Source organism: Aquarana catesbeiana, linkage group LG04 (genome assembly GCF_042186555.1).
Source record: "Aquarana catesbeiana isolate 2022-GZ linkage group LG04, ASM4218655v1, whole genome shotgun sequence".
NCBI classification, from domain to species: Eukaryota; Metazoa; Chordata; class Amphibia; order Anura; family Ranidae; genus Aquarana; species Aquarana catesbeiana.
The window spans coordinates 45970947-45983728 of NC_133327.1; the positions used below are offsets into that span (position 1 = coordinate 45970947).

The window sequence follows — 12782 nt, forward strand, 5'->3', positions numbered from 1 at the left end:
GGCTCCCACCATCCCTGTGCTGTGCTCATTATGAGGGGCTCCCACCATCCCTGTGCTGTGCTCATTATGAGGGGCTCCCACCATCCCTGTGCTGTGTTCATTATGAGGGGCTCCCACCATCCCTGTGCTGTGCCCATTATGAGGGGCTCCCACCATCCCTGTGCTGTGTTCATTATGAGGGGCTCCCACCATCCCTGTGCTGTGCTCATTATGAGGGGCTCCCACCATCCCTGTGCTGTGCTCATTATGAGGGGCTCCCACCATCCCTGTGCTGTGCTCATTATGAGGGGCTCCCACCATCCCTGTGCTGTGCTCATTATGAGGGGCTCCCACCATCCCTGTGCTGTGCTCATTATGAGGGGCTCCCATCATCCCTGCACTGTACTCATTATGAGGGGCTCCCACCATCCCTGTGCTGTGCTCATTATGAGGGGCTCCCACCATCCCTGTGCTGTGTTCATTATGAGGGGCTCCCACCATCCCTGTGCTGTGCTCATTATGAGGGGCTCCCACCATCCCTGTGCTGTGTTCATTATGAGGGGCTCCCACCATCCCTGTGCTGTGCCCATTATGAGGGGCTCCCACCATCCCTGTGCTGTGTTCATTATGAGGGGCTCCCACCATCCCTGTGCTGTGCTCATTATGAGGGGCTCCCACCATCCCTGTGCTGTGTTCATTATGAGGGGCTCCCACCATCCCTGTGCTGTGCTCATTATGAGGGGCTCCCACCATCCCTGTGCTGTGCTCATTATGAGGGGCTCCCACCATCCCTGTGCTGTGCTCATTATGAGGGGCTCCCTCCATCCCTGTGCTCATTATGAGGGGCTCCCACCATCCCTGTGCTGTACTCATTATGAGGGGCTCCCACCATCCCTGTGCTGTGCTCATTATGAGGGGCTCCCACCATCCCTGTGCTGTGTTCATTATGAGGGGCTCCCACCATCCCTGTGCTGTGCTCATTATGAGGGGCTCCCACCATCCCTGTGCTGTGCTCATTATGAGGGGCTCCCACCATCCCTGTGCTGTGCTCATTATGAGGGGCTCCCTCCATCCCTGTGCTCATTATGAGGGGCTCCCACCATCCCTGTGCTGTGCTCATTATGAGGGGCTCCCTCCATCCCTGTGCTCATTATGAGGGGCTCCCACCATCCCTGTGCTGTGCTCATTATGAGGGGCTCCCATCATCCCTGCGCTGTACTCATTATGAGGGGCTCCCACCATCCCTGTGCTGTGCTCATTATGAGGGGCTCCCACCATCCCTGTGCTGTGCTCATTATGAGGGGCTCCCATCATCCCTGTGCTGTGCTCATTATGAGGGGCTCCCACCATCCCTGTGCTGTGCTCATTATGAGGGGCTCCCATCATCCCTGTGCTGTGCCGACTTCCTGGATTTTTAACTTCATCATAACGAATAATCGTAATTAACGAACATTCTTATTTTGTCCGATTCTGAATCTCCTATCGACTACAAGTACCAATCTCCCACTCGTATTTCGTACAAAATTTGGAAACATAGCAATTCGTATTTCGGATCCTCCCCAATGTACGAAGTTACGGAAATTCGTACGAATTTTCGATTTGTACGAAAATAATCGCACATGACTAGCGTTCAGAGAGCTTTAACAAAGCGTGTCCGAAGCCTTGTTTTGAAGCAAGTGTAAACTGGCCTTTAACCAAACTGTCAAAACATCAGGCTGGGTTCACACTTATACAAATTGGATGTAGGTTTCTCCACATCCAATTCCCATGACAGAAGACTTTGACCAGCTCTCAATGGAGACGGTTCACACATCTCCGGGCCTGCTGCAGGGCGAATTGCACAGGGGTCCTGTGCTTCTTTGGCTTCTTTTCAGGTCCGAATTCAGGCAAAAATTCGGGCCTGATTCGTCCCTGAAATGGAGAACAGGGATGCACCGGACCCCTGCTGTCAGCCGCATTCGTTTTTAGTGTGAACCCAGCCTCAAACGGCTGGTGTCATAACTGATCCCATGTGCAGCATCATGGCAGTTGAAGATCAAACAGAGGCCAAGATGGCAGCTTCCTTTGCTGAAAACGATAGGAGGGTTTAGTTCCACTTTAACTGTGATCAGAATACTGGTTCCAGGCAGATGCGTCATAAAGAACTAAAGCCACTGGATCAGCATGATATCCAGGCAACTGGAATTTTCTGAAGTCAGCACAAGTTTCCGTTAACATCTGGGGGTTTCAGTAATCTCTTGCCTAGAGTAAACCCTTTCCTGTTGTGTGAGCTGAATGCCCAATGATTACAGATACCCGCCGTCTCCTTCATGCGCTCCCCCCCTCAGCCTGGGTTGTCACAGCAACTTCACAACTGTCACTTCAAAGGTGGTTGCAGGAGATCCGGAGGAGAACTCCGGTGGAGATAATTAGGAGCAGAACGGGGACCTGTTGATGCGGATCTGTCTACACACCGCTGACAAGACCGAGCCAAGTTTAAAGAGACTCTGCCAACCTTTCATCTTAATATATACAAAAAAAAATATATACAAAAATATAATCCTAAAGCTGGGAAATGGAAACATAAACCTTTTATTTACGTGGCAGGATTGGTGCCCTCATCTACAACCAGAAATAGTTATTTCACTGTAAAAGGACTTTTTTTTTCTCTTCTGGTCTCATTTCTCTTTCCATCCTGAGTACTGGAGGTCAGAGTCAGGGGGGCAGATATACGGGCTTAAAGAGAAGCCGCAATGATGTGCCCACTCGTTGTTAGGGTTGGCATTGATGGGTGACAGAAGCAAGCACAATGCATTTACAAGAACGCACGGTTTCATGTACATTCAGGAAAAGAATGAATTCGATTAAAAGTAGAACCATGGGCAAAATAAAAAAAGTTACAAATGCTGCAGCCTGTCAGTAGCATTATCAGAGCAGTTTTTGTTTTTCTAAGCTCCTGTAACATTTTATCAACTGGTAAGTTCCACTTGCTTTAAAGGATATGTTCACCTTTTAATAAAAAAAAATGAAAGAAATGAACTAACTCAACACCCTTCCTATACCCTGCTGCATTAAGCTGCTGTAAATACATCTCTTGATGCTCAAGCCAGGCCCGTTTCCCACTTGTGCGAGCTGAAAGACGCATGATGTTGCCGCGACTTAAAGCAATGTCTGTGTAATCTTGAGGTCTATGGACCTCAAGTCGCATCAAAGTCAGACCAAAGTAGTGCAGGGACTACTTTAAAGTCACTGCGACTTGAAGTCGCACAGATATGAACAGTACTCATTGGAAATCTTGGGGTACGACTTGACATGCGACTTTGCAGTCCCAAGTCGCAGGGACGGAAAACTTCACTACAGAGCCCCTAGAAGCTGTGTAGCTTCATGGTGCTTGCAACAGCTGGCGGTCTTTGGTTAACGCGGACATGGAAGAAAAAAGGCTCAGACAAGATTTTCAGGTCATAGTATGCATTAAAGCGGAGTTCCACTCACAAGTGGAACTTCCACTTATCAGGCCCCCCCCCCCCCCCCTCCGGTGGCACCTTTCAGGGGGGAGGGGGGGGGGAACGGGTACCTGTTTTTGACAGGTCCCCCTTCCCCACTTCCCCACTTCTGGAGACGGCGCCGCGGAAGTGCAGCCCCCCTCCTCTTTCTTCCGCTGCCGGGCTAATTAGAAAGCGCAGCGTGCTTTGAACGTGCGCAGTAGGGAACCAGCTGTGAAGTCCAAAGGCTTCACAGCTGGTTTCCCCTACCAGGAATGACAGTGGCAGCACCCGACAGCCGATCCATAAAACGGTTGGGGTGCCGACATTGCGAGAACCCTGGACAGGTAAGTGTCCTAATGTTAAAAGTCAACAGCTACAGTATTTGTAGCTGCTGACTTTCAATTTTTCGTGGGGGGGCTAGAACACCCCTTCAAAGTGGAGTGCCGCCCAAAAGAGCAATTTCCGCTTATTCGACACTGCTGGGTTCCCTTATCGGTAATTATGGCAGCTGCACCCAACAGCGATCCGAAGTTCTGCGGTGCAGACATCGCGGGCTCCCTCGACAGGTAAGTGTCCATATATTAAAAATCAGCAGCTGCAGTATTTGTAGCTGCTGACTTTAAATTTTTTGTGGGGTGGGCGGACCTCCGCTTTAAGATAAAAAAGGCAAATCAGACACTAAGTGACACTTTTGACACCTTTTTGGGGACAAGTGACACCAATACAGTGATCAGTACTAAAAAATATACATTGTACTAATGACCCTGGCAGGGAAGGGGTTAACAGGGGCAATCACAGGGTTAAATGAGTCCCTAGGGGGTGTTTTCTAACTGTGGGGGGGGGGTGCTTGTACTGTATGAAGACAGAGATCCGTGTTCCTGCTTTGCAGAAACACAAGACCTCTGTCTTCTCCTGTCACAGAACGGCGATCTGCCTTGCTTACATAGGAAGACCGCCATTCTGTCTGCCTTGGGAATGATTGGCGGTTTGGTTCCTGATTGGTTCCTGCTGTGTCCAATCACAGTGGGAGCGGGTCGCCGGCGGTGCACGTGTGTGCCCCAGACCCAGAACAAAATCACGTACAGGAACATGATTTCACGCTAAAGGGTTGCCCTGCTGCAGTATATGGACATGGGGCGGTCCTTAAGTGGTCAAGGACCAATTTCAAGCAAGCGAAGGCAATCAGTGGATACTATTGCAATTCGGCACACTGCAACTGTGCTAGAATCAGTAAATTTACTCACTTTACTTTAAAATGATTTCTCTGCAATACACTACAGCCAGCATTTAGAGAGAACCTTATGGGGTCACTTAGAATATATATAAAGGGTATCTAAACCCAAGAACAAAAATGTAATATATGGTGGTTCGCCAGTCCTTAGATGTTGCGGCTACATTTATTTTCTTTTTTTTCCCCTTTATTTTAACCTGGTGATCCTGCCAGTAATAATTTTCCTATCCTGGGGTGACAACACTCACTCACTGTATTATATTTATGGGTCTACTCTCTCTCTCTCCTCATCTCCATAACATTGGGGAGAGGTGTTCTGTAGTTCAGATGTGACTGTGAAGGGCTGATTAAACTGCTGGGATTTCAAAGCAGAGTGCACTGAAATTGATAAGCTCATTGCATTTTGGGCAGAATCAACAGGTGTTTTTTGGACTTATTGAACCAATATAACAAAATACTTTCAATTGCGTATTTAAAGCAGTATTAGACCCTTTTTTACACTGAGGCGGTTTCCAGGCGTTTTAGCGCTAGAAATATTTAGCTATATTTAGCGCTCCCAAAACCCCCTGCCCATTGAAATGAATGGGTAGCGCTTCCAAAGCACCTGAAAAGCGTTTCGGAAGCGCCACAACATGGGTGCTTTTAACCCCTTCTAAGTAATTTGTATGGAATTTGGTAATAACAAGAAAAGCAGTAAAATAGATTCCCCTCAGCCAGTAACAATAGAGCCCCCCCCCCCAGCCAGCAACAATAGATCCCCCTAACAATAATGGACCACCCACAACAACATTTCCCCCCTAAACAACAATAGACTCTCAGCAGCAACAACAGATCTCCCCACAGCCAGCATCACTAGACTCTCCATCAGCCAGCAACAATAGACCCCTCCCTCAACAGTAGATCTCTCTCAGCAACAACTGACCCTCCCCCCCCCCAGCAATATAGGACCCACCCCCAGCAACAGTAGGTCCCCCACCAGGTACAATAGACCTCCTCAGCATCAATAGACCCCCTGCAAAAATAGATGCCCTCCAGCTAGTACAGATCCCCCAGCAGGGAGCATCAACAGACCCTGCAGCACACCCCAGCACCCCTTTAATAACATACAGTCGGTCCTGGAGGTGTCAGAACTGCATTCCCCCACCTTCCCGCTGAAAAAAGGCCTGCATCTAAGAATTGGTAAGCTGCAATATAATAAATGTTTGGTTTTAATACCGCTTTAACTGACCAAAGGGAAATGAGTGAGTTCCATTGGTAGAGTTTGTATCTACTTTCTGTATTGTGTAACTTTCTCTCCTTCTGCTTCCTGTATCTTCGGTCACATTCACACTTCGAGGGTAAGTGCGTGTTTGATAGGTGACTGTGATAAGATTCTAAGAAAGGTTTTTAGACCAGTTTCTATATGAGAAACAGCAAGAATGCTACAGTATAAACACAAAAAAGTTAGGACAAATCAAATGCTCTATCAAGTCTAACACCTTTTTATGATTTTTTTTTGTTTTTTCTTTAAACCTTTTGTGTAAGTATAGATCTATGTTTCTCACAAGAATGCTGCCGTTCTCTTCACAAATGTATTCTTTTTACTCAGTATATACTCAATATTACCAGAATACTAGAAGGGAATAAGGTAGACTTGTGCACCCCATAACTTCAGCTGTGTAGGTAGGATGTGCTCCATATGTATTCATTTCAAGGTATCTTTTTCAATTTCTACTGGAATATTTTATTAACACAGTAAAAAAAAGTGTCTTTTTTGTTGTTGACCATATTCATTCAGTCACTATGGCATTCGTTTTCTGTATTCTGCAAAAAAACCTGGTTGATCCTTCTGTTCACTGTATTTCCGTACTGTCCATGTCCCCACTGCAGCTAGAGATTCTGCAGAACAGTGTTGGCAGCTCTGCACATGCTCAGTTTTCAGTGAGTTTCTATGCTGAGCATTTCCTCCCTATCACATCTGAGCAGTCCATGTGACTATAGAGTCACACTTGTGGGTGTATGCACAGTGGTAACTGACATTTTAAGGTGACCTGGTGGAATTTTGTTTGCTCCATCTTTGCATACTCCAAAGACATTTAGCATAGGCTGTCATCTGGCCTTCCACTATAGTAAGAGCAATGCAGGTCATATACATGGCAGGTTTGTTAAAATATCAGATGCTTTCCACCAACTGCAAATATGATCACATGGATCAGAGCAACCTATCACAGTCTCGATTGTATCAAGGTTTCAGGTTGGTGATGTGAGGTTATAGGTTGCCTTAATCCTATTTTTAATTTTCTGTTTTGATGACTTTCTGAATGTGGTTGAAAATGCATTTTCCATATGTAAGGCCAGCATAGGAGCCAAGTTAGTGTATGCAAACCCTTATCTTATTTTAGGTTTGTTAAATATCCTCTTGAAAACATAGAAAGTGTAAAAAATGATGCCTGCTTATACTGCCATCTGACATCTAATGAGATTGTAATGTCCTGTGCACTCTGCAATGCTGTGTTATCAGCTGCCTGGTTCACCTCAGTGAACTACAGAACACCTCCCCCTATGTTATGGAAATGAGAAGAGGAGGAGGTGATGTGTGATCCCAATACAATGATAAGTTCTACATACAATGTATATAGGGGGTGAAGAGGGGTACTAGTTTGGAGGAAAATGTATCTTGGACCTTGTAATATATTTGTAATCATGGAAAATATTCATATTTACAAATATATACAAAAACTTGTTGATATTTAAAAATAAAATTAAAATACTGTATAATATTATGTTAACCAATAAAAAATATATACCGGTCAACCAAAAAAGACCACCCACCTAATATTGATTAATATTAAGTAGGTCCCCCTTTTGCCACCAAAACAGTCCTGACCAGTGTTGGGACAAGGTCACCTAGAGCCAACATGCCAAATTGCGCCCCCCCCCCCAAAAAAAAAACAAGCGCTAATTCGCATGCTTAGCTCCAATCCTCCCATAACACATATGCACCCAGCATGATTCCCCCCCCCCAAAAAAAATTCCCCCTTCCAAGCACAAATCCTCTACCCCTCAAATTTCCCCTCCAAGCACAAGTCCCTCCCCACTCCAAATCCTCCCTCCCAGCATAAATTGCCCTTCCCAATCCCCCATCCTAGCACAACCCCCCCCCATTTCCCCTCCTAGTACAAATGTCCCCCCTCCAATCAATCCCCATTAGCACAAATCCCCCATCCACAAATAAATTTCCCCACCTAGCACAAATCCCCCTGCCCCCACCATATTAGATTTTCTCTCAACGCAAATCCCCCCCCCCAATCCACACTCCTAGCACACCTCCCCAAATTCCCCCCCCCCGGGAACAATTCTTACCCCCTGCCCCCCCCCCCCCCCAAAAAAAAATCTCCCTCCCCCAATCTCCTTGTGCCCATGAACCTCACATAATACCTCAGTGCCAAAGGGCAGCTGCCCTTCCTGCCCACCCCTTGTCCCGGCCCTGACCGATTGAGGCATGAACACCACTAGACCTCAGAAGGAATGCTGTGATATCCGGCACCAAGCCGGAAGATCATTTAAATCCTTTTAAGTTATGAGGTGGGACATCTTTGGATCAGACTTGTCTTTCCAACACATCCCACAGATTTTAGATGGACTTGTGTCTTTTTTCAACCTGACTAACTATGTAACTATGTAAGGAAAGATGCTCAATTGGATTAAGATGTGTAAAATTTAGAGGTCAAGTCAACACCGTCACACCTTCTTGAACCATTTTTGCAGTGTGGCAGGAAGCCTTATTCTGCTGAAAGAGGCCATTACCATCAGGGAATACCCTTTCCACGAAGGGGTGTACTTGGTCAGCAACAGTGTTTAGGTAGGTGGTACGTGTCACGTAACATCCACATGAATGGCGGGACCCAAGGTTTCCCAGGAGAACATTGCCCAAAGCATGACATTTCCTTCTTCCCATACCGCATTCTGTTGCCATTTCTCCCCAGGTAAGTGATGCACACACACCCAGCCATCCACATGATGTATAAGAAAACATAATTCATCAGACTAGGCCCCCTTCTTCCATTGCTCTGTGGTCCAATTCAGATGCTCACATGCCCGCTGTAGGAGCTTCTGGCTGTGGACATGGGTCAGCATGGGCACCCTGACCGGTTTGCAGCTGCACAGCCCCACACACAACAAACTGCAATGCCCATATTTTCTGTATCAACGTCAGGGACAACATAAACGATAAACCGTTTAAGGTGGCAGTTCCAAGCTTTCACCTCCCCCGCCAATTAGGGTGCCAGCTTAATATGCGAAAAAATCCGGATGACTCCAAATGAATACCTTTATTGAGAACATAGTCCGTACAAAAATCAGAATAAAAAGCACAACAGCTGACGTGTTTCACACCACTTTTATCGGTGCTTAATCAGAGCTGACAATATGGACAACATGCTTACTTGCTGCCTAATGTACTGTATATATTCATTTATAGGAGATGTTGTTGTACATGTTATGATTTTAAGTAGCAAGTGAAAAGACCCAATGTACTTTTTTCTATATTGTGGTATCATTTTTGGGATGTGGTACATAATAATAATTTTAAGCCACCATAGGTTATCAACTAATAGGTACACTATATTACCAAAAGTATTGGGACACCTGTCTTTACACACACACATGAACTTTAATGGCATCCCAGTCTTAGTCAGTAGGTATTATATTGTATAAGTAGTATAATATATAATAGTATATATAATAATATAATATAGTTATAATATAAGATAAGTAGTCTTATATTGAGTTGGCCCACCATTTGCAGCTATAACAGCTTCAACTCTTTCTGGAAAGGCTGTCCATGAGGATTAGGAGTGTGTCTATGGGAATGTTTGACCATTCGTCTGGAAGTGCATCTGTGATGTCAGGCACTGATATGGACGAGAAGACCTAGCTTGAAGTCTCCACTCTAATTCATCCCAAAGATGTTCTATCAGGTTGAGGTCAAGACTCTGTGCAGGCCAGTCAAGTTCCTCCACCCCAAACTCGCTCATCCATGTCTTTATGGACCTTGTTTGTGCACTGGTCCAAATCATTTGGTGGAGGGGGGATTATGGTGTGGGGTTGTTTTTCAGGGGTTGGCCTTGGCCCCTTAGTTCAAATGAAGGGAACTCTTAAGGCATCAGTATACCAAGACATTTTGGACAATTTCACGCTCCCAAATTTGTGGGAACAGTTTGGGGATGGCCCCTTCCTGTTCCAACATGACTGCGCACCAGTGCACAAAGCAAGGTCCATAAAGATATGGATGAGAGAGTTTGGGTTGGAGGAACTTGACTGGCCTGCATAGAGTCCTGACCTCAACCTGATAGAACACCTTTGGGAAGAATGAGAGTGGAGACTGCGAGCCAGGCCTTCTCGTCCAATGCGCTTCTGGAAGAATGGTCAAACATTCCCATAGACACACTCCTAAACCTTGTGGACAGCCTTCCCAGAAGAGTTGAAGCTGTTAAATCTGCAAAGGTTGCTCCAACTCACTTTTGAACCCTACGGACTAAGAGTGGGATGCCATTAAAGTTCATGTGCGTGTAAAGGCAGCTGTCCATATACTTTTGGTAATAAAGTGTATGTAATAGTCTAGATTCCTTCACCCATGCAAATGGCACAGATGGACGAATCCTCTAGTATTCTGACAGTGCCATAGCAGCACTGAGTGGCTACAAGCACTGTTCTGCTGACAATTTTTGGCCCAGGTCCTTTGATAAACATTGATTGAGGAATCAACATTTGTGGAGCCAACAGGACCACCCAAGGGTCTTTAGACTAAACACAAGCACTGTACAGCTTGACAAAACAAGCAGCACAGCATGCAAAAAAAAAAAAAAGACAGCAACTGAAATTGTCCCTTGTAAATAATAATTGCCTTCACTCTGACATCGTTATCTTGTTATATTTGATTCATCTGATCCATTGACGTAAGTTATGTTATATAAAGTAAACTTGTCATGAGGGAAACATGAAAGGCTTGCACTGTTGACCTCCTCCTGAACATGCTAGCTGCCTGGCTGTTATTCTCGTCCTCTGGCTTCAAAACATTCTGAGTCACTGACCTGGAACAAGCAGGCCTATGAGGAACGTCGGGAGTCATTATCTACATACTTGTTCCAGGTCAGTGACTCAAAGTAGTGAAGCAAGGGGATCACAATGACAGCCAGGCCCCTAGCCTTTCCAGAAGATGAGGTCAGCAAAGGTGGCCTCCAGTTCTCTCTGCTGACAGGTACACATTCAATTATTTCAATAAAGTAAAAAAAAAACAAAGAAGTATATCACAGAGCGATAAATAAAATAGCAGGTAAGACATGCCTGGTGTGCAGAGACAATACTGAAAGTAATCAGCCCCCTTACAACTTATAGGAAGATGCTGGGAAATAAGCAGTGGCATTAAGCTGCAAAACTCACATTGGATTCCGGGAAGCGAAGGCTTCAGATCCTCAGGAGTTTACTTCTCGGATCCGGGAGCAGGGCTTGATTGACAGCTTAGCAGGCGAGGATGTTGTGGCAGTTGTGTAAGATGCTGGCGAGTCACAAAAGTGACAGCAAGAGGAGCAGAGCTGGGGAAGCCGAGCTTGATATCTGGCTCAGTGAGAGTATTAGATAACAGCGAGAGTGTCACCATCAGATGTCAGAGTAACAGAGAGGATCAGTACCTGATCAGGGTGTCCCCAGAGTCAGGCTATCCCTCCCGGGGCTGTCACACTGGGAAAAGCAGAAGAGGCTGAATGTGCAGCCAAAGAGATCACAAACAGGGTGTGTTTATGAGAACAGAGACGAGGAGGAGGAGGAAGGAGGAAGGAGGAAGGAGGCAGCACAGATCACATCACTGCTACATACAATGTAACACAATACAAAACTTCCATGCTGCAACATCACTGCTAGATACAATGTAACACAATACACAACTTCCATGCTGCAACATCACTGCTACATATAATGTAACACAATACACAACTTGGATGCTGCAACATCACTGCTACATATAATGTAACACAATACACAACTTCCATGCTGCAACATCACTGCTACATACAATGTAACACAATACACAACTTCCATGCTGCAACATACAATGTAATACAATACACAACATCCATGCTGCAACATCACTGCTACATACAATGTAACACAATACACAACTTCCATGCTGCAACATCACTGATACATATCATGTAACACAATACACAACTTCCATGCTGCAACGTCACTGCTACATACAATGTAACACAATACACAACTTCCATGCTGCAACATCACTGCTACATACAATGTAACACAATACACAACTTCCATGCTGCAACATCACTGATACATACAATGTAACACAATACACAACTTCCATGCTGCAACATACAATGTAATACAATACACAACTTCCATGCTGCAACATCACTGCTACATATAATGTAACACAATACACAACTTCCATGCTGCAACATCACTGATACATATAATGTAACACAATACACAACTTCCATGCTGCAACATCACTGCTACATACAATGTAACACAATACACAACTTCCATGCTGCAACATCACTGCTAGATACAATGTAACACAATACACAACTTCCATGCTGCAACATCACTGCTACATATAATGTAACACAATACACAACTTCCATGCTGTAACATCACTGCTACATATAATGTAACACAATACACAACTTCCATGCTGCAACATCACTGCTACATACAATGTAACACAATACACAACTTCCATGCTGCAACATCACTGCTACATACAATGTAACACAATACACAACTTCCATGCTGCAACATCACTGCTACATACAATGTAACACAATACACAACTTCCATGCTGCAACATCACTGCTACATACAATGTAACACAATACACAACTTCCATGCTGCAACATCACTGATACATACAATGTAACACAATACACAACTTCCATGCTGCAACATACAATGTAATACAATACACAACTTCCATGCTGCAACATCACTGCTACATATAATGTAACACAATACACAACTTCCATGCTGCAACATCACTGATACATACAATGTAACACAATACACAACTTCCATGCTGCAACATCACTGCTAGATACAATGTAACACAATAC

The 12782-nt window shown here is 45.1% G+C and overlaps 1 protein-coding gene across 6 annotated transcripts in view; it reads right to left on the reverse strand.

Moving 5' to 3' along the window:
• PAQR8 (progestin and adipoQ receptor family member 8) overlaps positions 1-11468 on the reverse strand; it is a 109724-nt gene extending 98256 nt beyond the window's left edge. For 5 of the 6 annotated variants that reach the window (XR_012243736.1, XM_073625154.1, XM_073625151.1 and 2 more), the window contains exon 1: positions 11095-11468. The gene's annotated coding sequence lies outside the window, so the exon portion shown is untranslated. The remainder of the gene's footprint in view (positions 1-11094) is intronic. The other variant, XM_073625155.1, reaches the window with a different exon arrangement.
• Between the last annotated feature and the right edge of the window lie 1314 nt (positions 11469-12782).